The sequence below is a fragment of the Taudactylus pleione genome, unplaced genomic scaffold, assembly GCF_031769625.1.
Source record: "Taudactylus pleione unplaced genomic scaffold, aTauple2 ptg000279l, whole genome shotgun sequence".
Lineage (NCBI taxonomy): Eukaryota > Metazoa > Chordata > Amphibia > Anura > Myobatrachidae > Taudactylus > Taudactylus pleione.
Window position 1 is genome coordinate 729,207 of NW_028284681.1, and position 13,857 is coordinate 743,063.

The 13,857-nt window shown below is 41.2% G+C and overlaps 1 protein-coding gene across 1 annotated transcript in view; it reads left to right on the forward strand.

Moving 5' to 3' along the window:
• Positions 1-715: 715 nt before the first annotated feature.
• Positions 716-13,857, forward strand: part of LOC148512612 (protein-glutamine gamma-glutamyltransferase E-like) — a 58,683-nt gene continuing 45,541 nt past the window's right edge. The window contains exon 1 of the mRNA XM_088481939.1: positions 716-754. The gene's annotated coding sequence lies outside the window, so the exon portion shown is untranslated. The remainder of the gene's footprint in view (positions 755-13,857) is intronic.

Genomic DNA, 13,857 nt, shown 5'->3' on the forward strand with positions numbered 1-13,857 from the left:
GACATATAAACGCCTGAGGGGGCAGTATGCTGTGGGTCCCCCTAACTTGTGCAGCAGGGCCCTCTGCCCCTCCACATTTTACCTGGTGCCAGCAAACTACTTCCAGCCCCCCTCCTCCCCGGCACCAGTTTCCCAGTGATGTTCAGCGCATGTGCACAAAGTAGCAAAGGTTCTGGGTGTAGGGTGTGTGGTGCGGGCCTCCCAGGGGCCTACGTGCACAGTACACCCTGCCCACATTATAAATGCGCCTATGTCTGTGATGTATATTTGGGTACTGAAACAATTCCCCATTTTTGCTGCTGTTAGTAGTATAACATATATATATATATATATATATATATATATATAATGTGTGTGTGTGTATGTTACAGTACCATTATTATTACAATTTTAGTTCAGTGTTGAAGTATTAGTTCACAAATGAAAAATCTTTCTCCCACGAATTTCATTGGGAAAAGTACTATGCTATGCTTTAATGTATAAGAGTAAAACATCTGTTGTGCATTAACTATTCCTATGCAGTGCATGGTCATGGGATGTTTTAGGGGTTTCTGAAAAGTGAATACATAAATTGTGCAAATGTTTAGCATGCTAGAACAAGGGATATGATTCACAGTTATTTTGTTCAATTGCTTTGAAGAAGTTTTAAAAGGCGTTTCCTGTGAATACAATAGCAGCTTACATGACCAGAGACAGCAGACAATCATCTCTCTGATTCAAAGAGTGGCAGACTGTACAGCATAAGGACGGTAAGGTGAGTGCTGGACTGAACACATAACATTGCTTGACATACTGTAATATTTAACATGTTCAAGGGCATTTGGGAAGTTAGAGAACTATATTTGAGTGACTGACAAAGCAAAAAAAATGAATCAGGCTCTGCCCTTTGTAATGTTACACAATGCATTTAATATGCACAACCCTGGCTATGTAAAATGCCTTAAAAGGAAACAAAAACAAAATAATAATAATTAAATAACTAAAATATGGTAGGGTTATGTTTCATAGCATTTTAAGTTCCATACTGATGTGACCATTGCAGATGTGTTCACAGTTGAGAACAATGTGTCAGCTTGCACTGTACATGTGCACCCTGTTACCACTTTGCATGTACTGTTATTATTATGATACTTCAGTAAAGTAACAAAATCATTCCAAATAGTAATGTGTTGCAAAAATCCCATAATTTTTAACCATTTAACTGCCAACATTTTTTTAATTAAATTAAATAAACTAAAAACAATGTTTGTTTTTTTATTTACATAAACAATATATTTATAAAAGCATATTTAAATATTTGAGTGAAAAAGACACCTAGGGGGGCCTAGCATCATCCCAGGGTCTATGGGTTCCCATTGAAACATCAACCATTACCCCCCCTCCCCCTCCAGTGGCAATAGATACACAAGTGATGCTAGATCCCCTAGTTGCTTTAACCCCAATCCCCCCAATAGTATCAGATCCCCCAGTGGTCTTGCCCCAGCCACATTACTGTCTTTAGGTTACTACTGCATGTATTTTTCTTAACCCTTCTCCTTATCCCTAAAACTCATAATTCTTATTTGGCAATCTGTAACCATATGTAAGAGCAATTATTACTTTTGCAATAATAGTCAATCCATAAGTCAGAGTGCCATTATTCTGATACCCCAAAATAACCAGTTTTCATTTCCAATAGTATCCATTGGAATCCCCAAAAAATACTCAAACCCTGGGGATGACAATCATACTGTACTGACAGATGATAATATTAAGTGACTCAATAAACAATAATTATACTGAAAATATGAAATGTGGGTGATTTATCATTAAGCAAACCCAGCCACCAAAATGTACTTACCTGGAGTGCAGGATAAACCGTGGGTACCCTGATGGTATATTCAGTTTTTTTGTTATTATTCTCTAAAATTACCTTCAGCCCTGAGTTTGAATGCCCACCCAACAACTGATAATTCCTTAATAAACAGTTTTATCATAATATTTTGGTATTTTAAACAAGTGTATTTAGCACAGCCAGGCTCATACACCATGTACTTTGCAAAAAAAAAACAGCACATAATCTAAAGTTCAGGAAGCAACTTGTGTGCACAGTCTGGCCTGTAAGTCTCGACTCCTTAAATCCTGGAGGTCAGGGCTTCTTTTCGAAACACACCTATTATAAACCACCGCCGGTATCAAAAGACTCTTAACTGCTGACTAAGGTCAAAACTCTTTGTACCTCAATCTCCTGTAATTACAGTATAAGTAATTGCGGAATACTAACAGATCGTTGTCTGCATGAAGCTTGGGTCACTCACGTTTAGGTGAGAAGGAAGACCTAACGGTACGGTTTCATTGATAATAGAGATGTGTGTGGACCCCCGTGTTTTGGTTTTGGCAAAACCACCCTCAAGTGTTTTGCTTTGGTTCTGGATTTCTTTAAAATTTATAATACAAACAGCTAAAATCATGTAATTTTCACCTGTTTACATGCAATCCAAAACCCAAGATTCGGTTTTGAGATCCGAGTCCGAAGTTACAGGAAGACCCAAGCCGGGACTCTGTTCTATTCGGAACCCCAAAAAAAGTGATCTGAGCCAGGACTCAGATCAACTTAGAATCCCAAAGTTTGTGTGTGTTGGTTTTCTGCAAAACTGAACTGCACAGCTCTAGTTGATAATATTTAATTTGATTACTATTCCGCAGGAGTAAGATTTAACTTTTAAAAGGGACATTATGAGCACTACTCATAATTGTAGTTGGTTGCCAGTATAAAAAAGTAATAACATAGAAGGGCTGTTGCAGAACTGATCACAAGTCCAGTTGAGGAGCGTATCTTACATGTGTTTGATCTGCCCATGCAGTGGAAGCAAGCTTTCACAAGTACGGGTAATGCAAAGTCATAAACAAACTGAACGTATCTCCACTTGCTACTGAAGGGGCATAACTGAGTTGTATCCTGGTGTTCTAACCTAGGCAATATTCAGTGAGGGCATGTCGACAGAATTGCGGGTTGTGCAGAGTTGGTCGGTGGCGTAAGTGCTCACTGATTATGCTGACTGGTATCAAACCAAGTGTACGGATGGGGCAGATCTACTGGCAGAGGTGCATAAACCCTGTACACAGGTGAATATAAACATTTCATTCTGTGCACACAATGTGGGAGCAATTACTTGCATTCAACACTGCATCAGCCCAAAAATGTTTCTGTACAATTGTTAAAAGCTTAAAGACTTTGCAGCTTATTTGTTAAACCCCTGTTTTCTTAAAATCATATGTTACCATCATTTTCCACATTAGAGTAAGTGGAGGGGCTATTTAAGAATAGTCTAATATAGATATCGCCTGCATTAGGTTAACTAATACTTCATCCCCATTATTCTCTGCAGAAACTGCGGTCTGGCCCGAGTTACCAAGCACCAAAATGCTAAGCTTGGTCCCATTAGATAACACCATCTTCCGATAGCATTTGTCGCTTTGTGATAATGTATCCATTATTGCCAGAGACAGCTCTTCTGATCTCTTCCTCACAGTCTTCATCCTCCTCCTCTCCTGTACATAGCATTTCATGCATGACCTGGTTGAGTGCACATACACTAGACTTGCCTGGTGAAGAGGTATATTAGCCCTTACCACTCTACTCCAGTATCACTCAGCTGCCCTGGCAATATATTACTGATAGACTGTGGGGATAGACAATTAGCCTTAAATAAAGTTCTTGGTATAGAAAATCGATGCTTGGTCCTCACTCGTCATCAGAAGTAATTCATATAGTACCTTCATTGAAACTTTGATGCCTTTTTTACTCAGACATGAGGGTAAATGTAATAGCCTGAAGACTGCAGGTATCAGCAAGTACCATGCGAGATTGCCCAGTTTTTTAAAATAGAGGTTATTTAGAAGGCAATATCAACCTGGTTTTGCCTGCTACATTAAAGCATTGGGGAGTCTCAAATGGAATTCGCCGATGCCTGCAGTCCGCAGGTTATTACATTTACCCCATAGTCTAATAATGGGGTATCTGCCACTTTCAAAGTAAGAAAAAAGTTTAAAAATTACTCAGACAAGGAGGTTTTTAGGATATTCTTTATATATTGAAATATTTTACCATTAAGGCAAGAACTGTATCACAGCTGAGGACAGGGAGGCAGCTAACCAGCCAGATCAGTATCCAAGTTGAGATCAGGGCAGGTGGTTAACAGGCAAGTTCAGTAGCCAAGCTGAGGTTAGGCCAGACAGCTAACAAACAAGGTCATTAGCCAGGCTGAGAGCAGGGCAGATGGCTAACAGGCAAGGTCAGTATCCAGGCTGAGGTCTGGGGATGGCAATGGTCAGGGTGGCAGCAGACAGCAGGGTCAGTAAGTAGCTGAGATAGTAGCTGGGATAGCAATGGTACATGTCTATTTCCCCACCATTCCTAACTGACAGTGGATAATGATTGGTTAAGAAAAGAAGCTTAAATAGTTTGTTTTGCAATTGAGGGCTTCAATAAAAGTGGATTTACTGTTGATGAAGAGTGAGGAATAGAACACTGATTGAATACATATAGAAAGGATTAGCAATAAGGGTTCTAATAAGGGGAGGTAGTTGAAATCCCAGCTGTCAGGATGCCGATACCAGTCAGAATCTCTGTGCCGGCATCCTCATGGTAAGTAGTGGAGTTAGGGGGATGGTTAGGGGTTAGGGTTAGGCACTAGGGGGGGAGGGATTAGGCACTAGGGGGGAAGGGTTAGAGTTGGGCACTAGGGGGAAGGGATAGGGTTAGGCACTAGAGTGGGAGGTTAGGTTTAAGGTGCAGGGAGGGAGGGTTAGGGGTAGGGATAAGGATACTTACCAACAGGTGTCAGTATTCTAACCCTGTCAAGATGATGGCGTCGAGATTCTGGCCGCCAGGATCCCGAGTGCCAGCATTCCATACCCAACTTCTAATAAGATAATGGAACATGGATATCCATAAACCCTAGAGACCAAAAAAGGAATGGACTGGAGAACTAGCATTGACTACTTCTGGTCTTGAGAGTACTGTAAGTGTGCATGCAGGTGGGGCTGGGAAATGTAATTCCAGGCACGGTTATATAATTGTGCCTGTCCATACACTCCGTCATTCTATTGTAAATCACTAGAAAGTACACATGGCTGCTAGGCATACTATCCCAGGGCTCACCATTATTTCTTTTTAACTGTTAATGATATATGATATATCATGCTGCAGCCAGGGTTATATTCCATGTGTCAGGTTGGTGGCCCTGTCTGCTGCTGATTATTGCACTCTGATATAGATATAATGTCCTATGCCTATATTGACATTATTGATTGCATCCAGTGGCCAGGTCATGTTGGATAGGTGTGCTGTATGATGTCTCTAAAGAGTGTTATATAATTTATTACAATGTTAAGTAGTCATGACTTGTTGGGTACTGTAAATGTACAATGTCTCTATAGAGTAGAATAGCATGCATTATAATCATTCCAAGTACAAAAAAAACAAAAAATACAATAAAAAAATATATATGTGCCTTTATTATGAGGCTTTAAATTATATATTTTACATTTGTGGTGAGCGTTTGGGCATAGGGCACCCGAGGATACTCTGGCTGGGTCTCCTCAGGGCATCACCACTTAATACTAGGAATGTTCGCCGGACCATTTTTGCCGGATTTGGATTAGGTTCTAATTCGTCGTCCGGTTTTGGATTTGGATTTGCCAAACTGCGGTGACTGGCTTTGGATTTGGATATTTTTTTACAAAAATTGACAAAAAAAGCTGGTCCTTTTTTTTTTCTTCCTAGAGTATCATTAACCTCAATAAAATTAATTTCCAGTCATTTATAGTCAATTTAGACCACCTCACAGCTTATAATATTGTTTTCACCATTATTGGCCAAAGGCTGCAGTGAGCTGACTGGTTACTAAGCGACAAAGCAGCGGCACAGACACCACAATTTAAAGCACATCTATGAAACATTGCGACAAAGCAGTGGCAGAAATGAATAGTGCACCCACCCAGTGGGGTACGGCCAGCAGAGTCACAGTACTTGTTTACAAAGTGGGTTACGGCACTAGGAGTCACAGTGCACAATCTTATTCACATTACACCGCACATAGAGCCTGATTCAGAGCCGGACGCTCTGACAGAGCACTCGCTCTGAATCAGGGCCGTTCCTCTATTTTTTTTGAGCAGCCTCCTGGCCGCTCGCATAGCTGTGGGTGACCACCCACAGCTATAGCGAGCGGCCAAAATGATTGCGACGAGACCCTTGTGGTAGGGTCTCATCTGCCGCAAGCCCTGGAGTGCTTTCGGCTCTATCAGAGCCGAAAGCACTCCAGGGCTTGCGGCAGACGAGACCCTACCACAAGGGTCTTGGCCGTCGCTATCCGGGTCTCGCGCATATGCACGACGGAGCCGGCTCCCTCGTGCACATGCGCACTGGGCCAACATCGACCTGCTTGCGAGCGCTCAGTGCTCGCAAGCGGGTCTGAATCAGGCCCATAGTGCCCCTGATTCACATTACACCATAAACTAGTGTCTCTTATTTATGTTACGACACACAGTAGTGCCCCTTTTACATAATGCCCACAGTAGTAATGCCCCTTATACACAAAGCCCACAGTAGTAGTGCCACTTATACAATGCCCCCAGCAGTGGTGTCCCTTACACAATGGCCCCAGTAGTGGTGCCCCCTATTCAGTCCCTTTAGTAGTAGTATGTCCCCAAGTAGCAGTGCCCCCATTAGCAGGCCCCCAGTAGTAGTGCCCCCCTTAGCAGGCCCCCAGTAGTAATATGCCCCCCCTTAGCAGGCCCCCAGTAGCAATAGTGCCCCCATTAATAGTATGCCCCCCCTTAGCAGGCCCCCAGTAGTAGTATGCCCCCCACTAGCAGGCCCCCAGTAGTAGTAGTGCCCCCCCTTAGCAGTCCCTCAGTAGTAGTATGTCCCCCCTTAGCAGGCCCCCACTTTGCAGGCCCCCAGTAGTAGTATACCCCCCCAGTAATGCCCCCTTACACACACACACACACACACACATGAAAAAAAACTTACCTGAATCCCCGCTCCCGCCGCCGTCCGCTCTGCTCTGCTGTATAACGCGCGGAGGGATCCGGAAGATGGAGCTCATGAGTGAGCTCCAACCGGCTCCCTCCGTACAGCAGCCAATGAGAGTCTGCCTGACTCTCATTGGCTGCTATTACAAACACACAGCTGCCGCTGGCTGCTGTGTGTTTGTGTCTGTGTAGAGCAGACTGCCATCACAGCAGTCTGCCCTACACTAGAGGAGCCCTGACGTCGGATTCTCTCGCGAGAATCCGATATCAGGAGGCTGCGGTTCGGCCTCGAACAGGGATCCGAGTCAGGCAGGGAACACCCGAACAGGGTTCAGGTGGACTCGGATCCCTTATGTTCGGAGCGGTTCGGATTCCACAGAATCTGAACCACTTATCTCTACTTAATACACATAGTTACTTTTCACATCACCTTTTATGTTTGTTTTTTATTCATGTATTTTTTCACATATATTTTAACCTCTTTTTGAACACTTATTACTCACTCGCACACATCTATACTTTACACTGCACTGGTACCCTTTTTCCATTTTCGTGTGATGCCCTGGGAGGGCTCCTGGGCTGGATGTTTTTTGGGGTGCTCTGTGTCCCGGACGTGAACCCCTTAGTGTTAGGGACTGCTAGTGACAGAGAAGCCGTGACGTGGCCTAGCAGCTTCCCATGTATTTGCAAATGCTTGCAACCAATATCTCTGAAATTCTATTACCATATAGTGTTCATATATGGTTGCTAGTATAATTCAGTGTGCTGAGGAACAATAGGGGGTTAAACCCCCCTCCCTTTTCTACATTCCAAGTAGTCATGTAGATTAGGGTTATCGCACAATGGGGTAGATGTATTATAGCGGCACTTAACGTGCCGCTATAATGCTTCCTGCTTCGCCTTTTAACCGAGGCGAAGCAGGAAGCACTACTGATGAGATGTATGAACATCTCATCGGCTGGAGAGGGGGAGTGTTAACTCCCCGCCTGGGAGACCACAGCGCATCAGCCTAGTGCAGATGCGCTGTGTGTCAGTCCCAGCCGGCTCCACTGAGATCCCCGCGTGCAGCCTGGAGCCGGCAGTCACCGCGGCAGGGACAGTGCTGTCCCTGCTGTGGGGATAGGGCAGCGCCAGGCTGTAACTGGCGATAGCGACAGCTACAGCGAGCCAAATGGTCAGGCAATCTGACCTTTCATACATGGCCCAGGCTATCAGCGCTGCTATCTTTATTTACCGCCAAATCCCCAATCATACATCAGGTAGAAGCGATATTAGCGCACATAACGTGCGCTGATACCGCTTCTGAGCTTCTTACATCTCCCCCAATGTGTCTATAGACTCTAACTTGCATTTCCTTCCACTAGACATATATATATATATATATATATACACACACATTATGTCATTTGTCCTCCTTATAAATACAGGGAGGTTACAAAACATAACTTTTATTTGTATGCTTAATAGTACTCTTCTAATAAAGTAGGTATAACAATATATCTACATCAATATAAAAAAAATACATTTAAAAAACTACAGAATATAATTTTGAGTATATTTTGTGCACATTATACTTTATGTATTTTATTTTCTTATAGTAAACCACTAAATGAAAAAGCTGTTTCATGAGAATTATACAAAATGAGAGGTCTATCCCATACTTGCCAACTCGCCCTGATTGTCAGGGAGACTCCCTGAAATAGTAGCCTCCCTGAAGAGTCTAGCAATCTCCCTGAATGCACCTTACCCCCATTATGAAGCAGTTTTATGGAAAAAAAAAAACCAGATATACTGTAAATACATTAAAATGGGATCATTAGTATTAATTACCTGAGTTGGCTATAAGGCACAATGATCCCTATGGCTACATGCATTTTTCTGAAAAGTATCAGTGTGTTTTCATCTACAAGTAGATCTTACTAACTGCTTTGGGGCTCATTTACATTTGGATGTAAATCGATATTATGACACGCCTCTCATTTTAACGCCACGCTCATAGGTGTTGCTTTCACAATCTCCCTGAAATGCTTTTTCAAAGTAGGCAAGTATGGTTTATCCATCTCCAAAAAGCAATATAATTTGTTTTTGTAAATGTAAACTGGACCTAAAAACAAGTTAGTGAACAGTTGTTTGTTTAGTTTAGTCACTTGTGACGCATATTATACATGCAGTATAAATATATGTAACAATTGCCTGCAATGCTTACTCACAATGTGATAATCTGTTTTGATTAATCAATCAATTCTATAAGGAGCCCAAGATTAAATTTTAGAAATGTCACATGACACATAGCAAAGAAAACCCACAAAGGGATGGAATTAAAGCATAAAATGATGATCAAGATGTTCTTGATTTGATCGAGTCACATACTAGAGTTTCAAGTTAAACAGGGTGTGTTTATACGCCACAAGATGCTCAGCACTGACTAACATTTATTATTAATTTGTTGCTGATTGGGATGAGCACACCAGCGGAGACAAAGATTTAATTCAGCAGAGATTTCACACTTTTATCTTTCACCATTTCCAAAAAGCCAACATCCTAATTTGCTAAATGACAGGGTAAATGCTGGAAAGATTCCCTCAGGAATCAGTTCAAACATAAAGGTAAAAAATAATCAAACTGTCAGTTATAGGATTCTGCATTCCGCCCCTGGAGAGGGGCAGCTATACCATATTTATTGATTATTGTATTTTATACGTAATGTAATTTATTTATTATGTCATTTTAATCAAAGCTATTTTCAGTAGCCTCAAATTTCTGTATGTATGCATGGATTTTATGTAACAAGTAAGATCATTTTATTTTGTGTATACAATTATTACTTTGCTTATGATTTGCTTTATTTTGAACTAAAAGATAATATCTTACACAAACAGTAAAAAGACCAGACTCGTACAGAAAAGATGTATATGCTATTATCATGTGACATAACCGTATGCAATTATATGGGTGCTATTATCATGTAGCGTTAGGGACACCGATACAGAGACGCCTTAAGGGTGCCCCATTGCTTAAACATATCTTTGCAAATATATGCAATGAAGATCTCTGGATTTCTATTATCATGTAGTATTCCAATGTTATTGCTGGTCTAATGCAGCATTCTGGGGGGACATTTTTATTTTTTTATTTTTTTCTAATTTAAATTAATCCCCCCCTTTCATGCACCTGTGAAAGACTATTATACCCCTTTTTCACCTAAATTCCGGGTCTGACCCGGAGTTGGAACAAAGTTCCTATCCGGATCAGACCCGGAATTTTGCCGGCGCCGACTCAGGATATTCCAGAGTCAGCGCCGCTCACACCACAGTCGGGTCTGCATAGACCCGGCTTTTACGGAGTGAAAGTGGTCGCTTGGAGATGACGTCATCTCCAAGCGCCACTGAAGCCGGACCAATCGGCCGGCTAGCCACGCACTCCAGGTCATCGTGACCCGGAGTGCGCTGTTCTCACAGCAGGGTTTCACGGGCTACGCCCGTGTTAAACCCTGCTAGTCACCTGGGTTGGATTGCCGGGTCACTCGACCCGGCGATCCAACTCTCTTCCCTTTTACACCAGGGAGCTGCCCGGGTTAACCCTTCAAAAACCCAGGTTTTAGCTCCGGTGTAAAAGGGGTATAACATTGATCTGGGCAACCAAAGTTTATATTACTTATTATACAGAAAATATATTTAATACATGACAATTATAGTACCAAAGTAAATAATTTGTGGACATTTCAACCACATGGACCATATCTTGACAAACTTGTCTGGTCCTTTCCTGCTATCATTAATTTGTATAATGATAAAGCATTATCTAATTCTTAAGTACAGGAGAGAAAAATTGAAGCATATACTGTATCTTTCAGCCATTTGTTGGACAATATAGTCAACAAAATCAAAATAAAGGTTTGAGGGACAAGCAATATGGGTAATCCCAGCATTCTGGAAAACAAATATATTACCTGTTTCCAGAAACAATATAACAAGCCCAATTAGACGGGGGAAACACCCTCCCAAAAGTGATATGTGGGACTGGATGAGAGTGGTAAAATATACCCATGGCAGATATCTTAGCTGTACCATCATTTTGAGGAATGGTTTGCTCTCCCAGTAGAGAACATAGAACAAATAAAGGTGAAACTGTACCTATAATAGGGATTTTTGATCCCTATATAGAACAGATTCACTATATACATGGACATTCATAACAAATGAATGGTAAACCATGGACAAAATAAATAGTATAGGCTGCATGTGTTATCCATCATCTGCTTACCTGGGAGAACAAAGAAGGAGTTAAGGTGGGTGACTGTTACAAGACTGAGGGGTCTATTCATGATTTTAATTATCAGGGTCTGAACGGACCCCGACAATTTACATTCTAACTCGCCGTGGCTACCAAAGCAGTTCATCATTGCTCTGGCGCAGTGACAGCTGATGCGATATCAGCTGTCCCCGCGAGCGGCTTCACTGCTCCTTTTCGGAGCAGTGAATCTTTTCACTGCTCCTTTTTGGAGCAGTGAATCTTTTGGAGCAGTGACGGGACTGCGTATGCACGATCTACAGGTCACGCATGCGTATAAGTGCCCCGTCGTCCGGCGGAAGGAGCCGGACAGGGGCAGAGGGAACCAAAAGGATTCCTCATCGCAACCCGGACCTTCTTCCCGTAGGGAAGGAGCGGGTTGCGATCCCAGAGCAGGAGCATTCGCCATCTGAAGATGGTGAATGCTCTCGCAGTCAAGCTCCGAAAATATTATATTTTCAGAGCTTGATGAATTCTGTTCCCATACTAGTGTATTGGGACAGCGGGCCATTCAGTAAGAGGTAGGTAAGTAGGAGATATCTGTGATATCTCCTGCTTTATCTTCTTGATGAAGGTAAACTTAACTTAATGCACATTTTCACCTGCAATTGTAAAAATTATCACCTGCTTTTGTGAAAATTAAGTGATGACGAATAAGCCCCTGAATGGTTTAAATTGCAAACATCTCTGTGGTCTTACAAAAAATGTGTCCATCCAAATTGTCCTACCTACAGTAATTAATGACTTTTCATGTTTTATAGAAAATGTTTTAAGACTATCAAAGTTTTTAAATAACATCAGCATGAACCAAATTATGACGTTATCCATTTTATAAATGTAATACTGTACCATTAGTACTCAGTTACAAACTGCTTGTGTGATGAAAGCTTGAGTACTCCCTACATTTCAAGCTGCTTGTGAGCTAATGACGTATACAGACTGCTAGTATACTCATAAGAGATGCAGATCAAATACAACAGAGTCCTCAATAATCATGGTACACTGAAATACTTCTGGTCTTGTAAAACTGAAACCCGATATAGATGACTGCATCAACTAGCAACAGTGTATCTCATTAAAGTGGGTTTTAGTGGGTGTGGCCTGTGTGTAACATATATATAATACATATATAATATAATAATAATAATTTATATGTTTTGTGGCACATTACCCTTTGATATTGTATAGGTATAGTTACCTTTATAGACCTGATGGGTCCATTTAACCTAGGATGAGCTTTCTTTGTTTCTAGAGGATCTGTTTAGGGTTATTTTGGTATTAGTTTGGGGTATTGTATGGAGGCGGTGCAAGGTTTCTGTAAACAGAGCCTTGGAAAAGAACAGCAGGTCATTAACTCGGATGCAATTATTTAATTTTGGATACACTCACCTTCGTTGACTGTTTAGTTGGCTGTACCACCCTAGCGGGGGCAGGTCATCACCAATACTGGTGGGTAGTCATGTTAGGAGGTTGAGTTGGATATTCTCTTTGTGTTGCATTTGGCCCCCTTGGCGGTATCCGCCTGCAATGCATACTGTATTGTTGATGTGTGGTGCATTGATGGGTTTCATTGACTCTGGCTATCCTTTTCTTTGCTACCATACATCTCTTTCATTTAGCTTCAATTTATGATTTAAAAAAATAGCTAATAATTGTTCTGACAAATTGCATGTCTTACGGGTAAATTTACTAAAGTGAGAGTTTTTCGAAAGTGGAGATGTTGCCCATAGCAACCACTCAGATTCTAGCTATTATCTTCTAGAAGGTGGTAGTTAAATGTTAAGTAGAATCTGATTGGTTTCCATGGGCAACATCTCTACTTCTAAATTTACCCCTTAGTAAATAAGACTTTATTTTAGAGGTAGTTATACTGAACTACACATATGAAGCCCATCAGCTGTTAGAAGGTTTATTATCCTTCAGTGAATTTGCCCCTAGCAAGACATTTTACACTTTCTTCATACAACCACTTCACATTTGTGTACAGTAATCTTATTAATTATTGTAATTACCTAATTACACATACTTATGTGTAAGATTATATAAAGATAATATGACAACATAAGCTAACCAGCTGACTATTCACAGTACTACTTAAATATAGCATGATTTATGGTTGGGATCATAGGCACAAGGAAATAGCTTAAACGTGATCAGTAGGTATATTTGTTGGTGTTTTATATAATCTGTCCTTATTATCTCAAGTGACCTGAATTAATTGCTTGTAAATAAAAAACACAGAGCAGATTTATATAACAAGCAAATGTTTTAGCATTTCCCAGGGGACAGATTTGAAGTGTACCTGCCATACCTAAAATCTAACTATTATAGCATAGCATTAGTAAAAACCATTCCATTATGTTAATAAAAATCATCTTTAAAATGTTGTCCTTTCCTCTTTATCTTGTAATTCCGCTATAATGCATCAAGCATTAATTAACATAGCTGTAAGTGTGACCAGGATCCCCAGTGATCATTCGGTGCAATCACCTGGAAGTAGAGATGTGCGCCGACCCCCGTGTTTTAGTTTTTTGATCTGTACTAATTTTG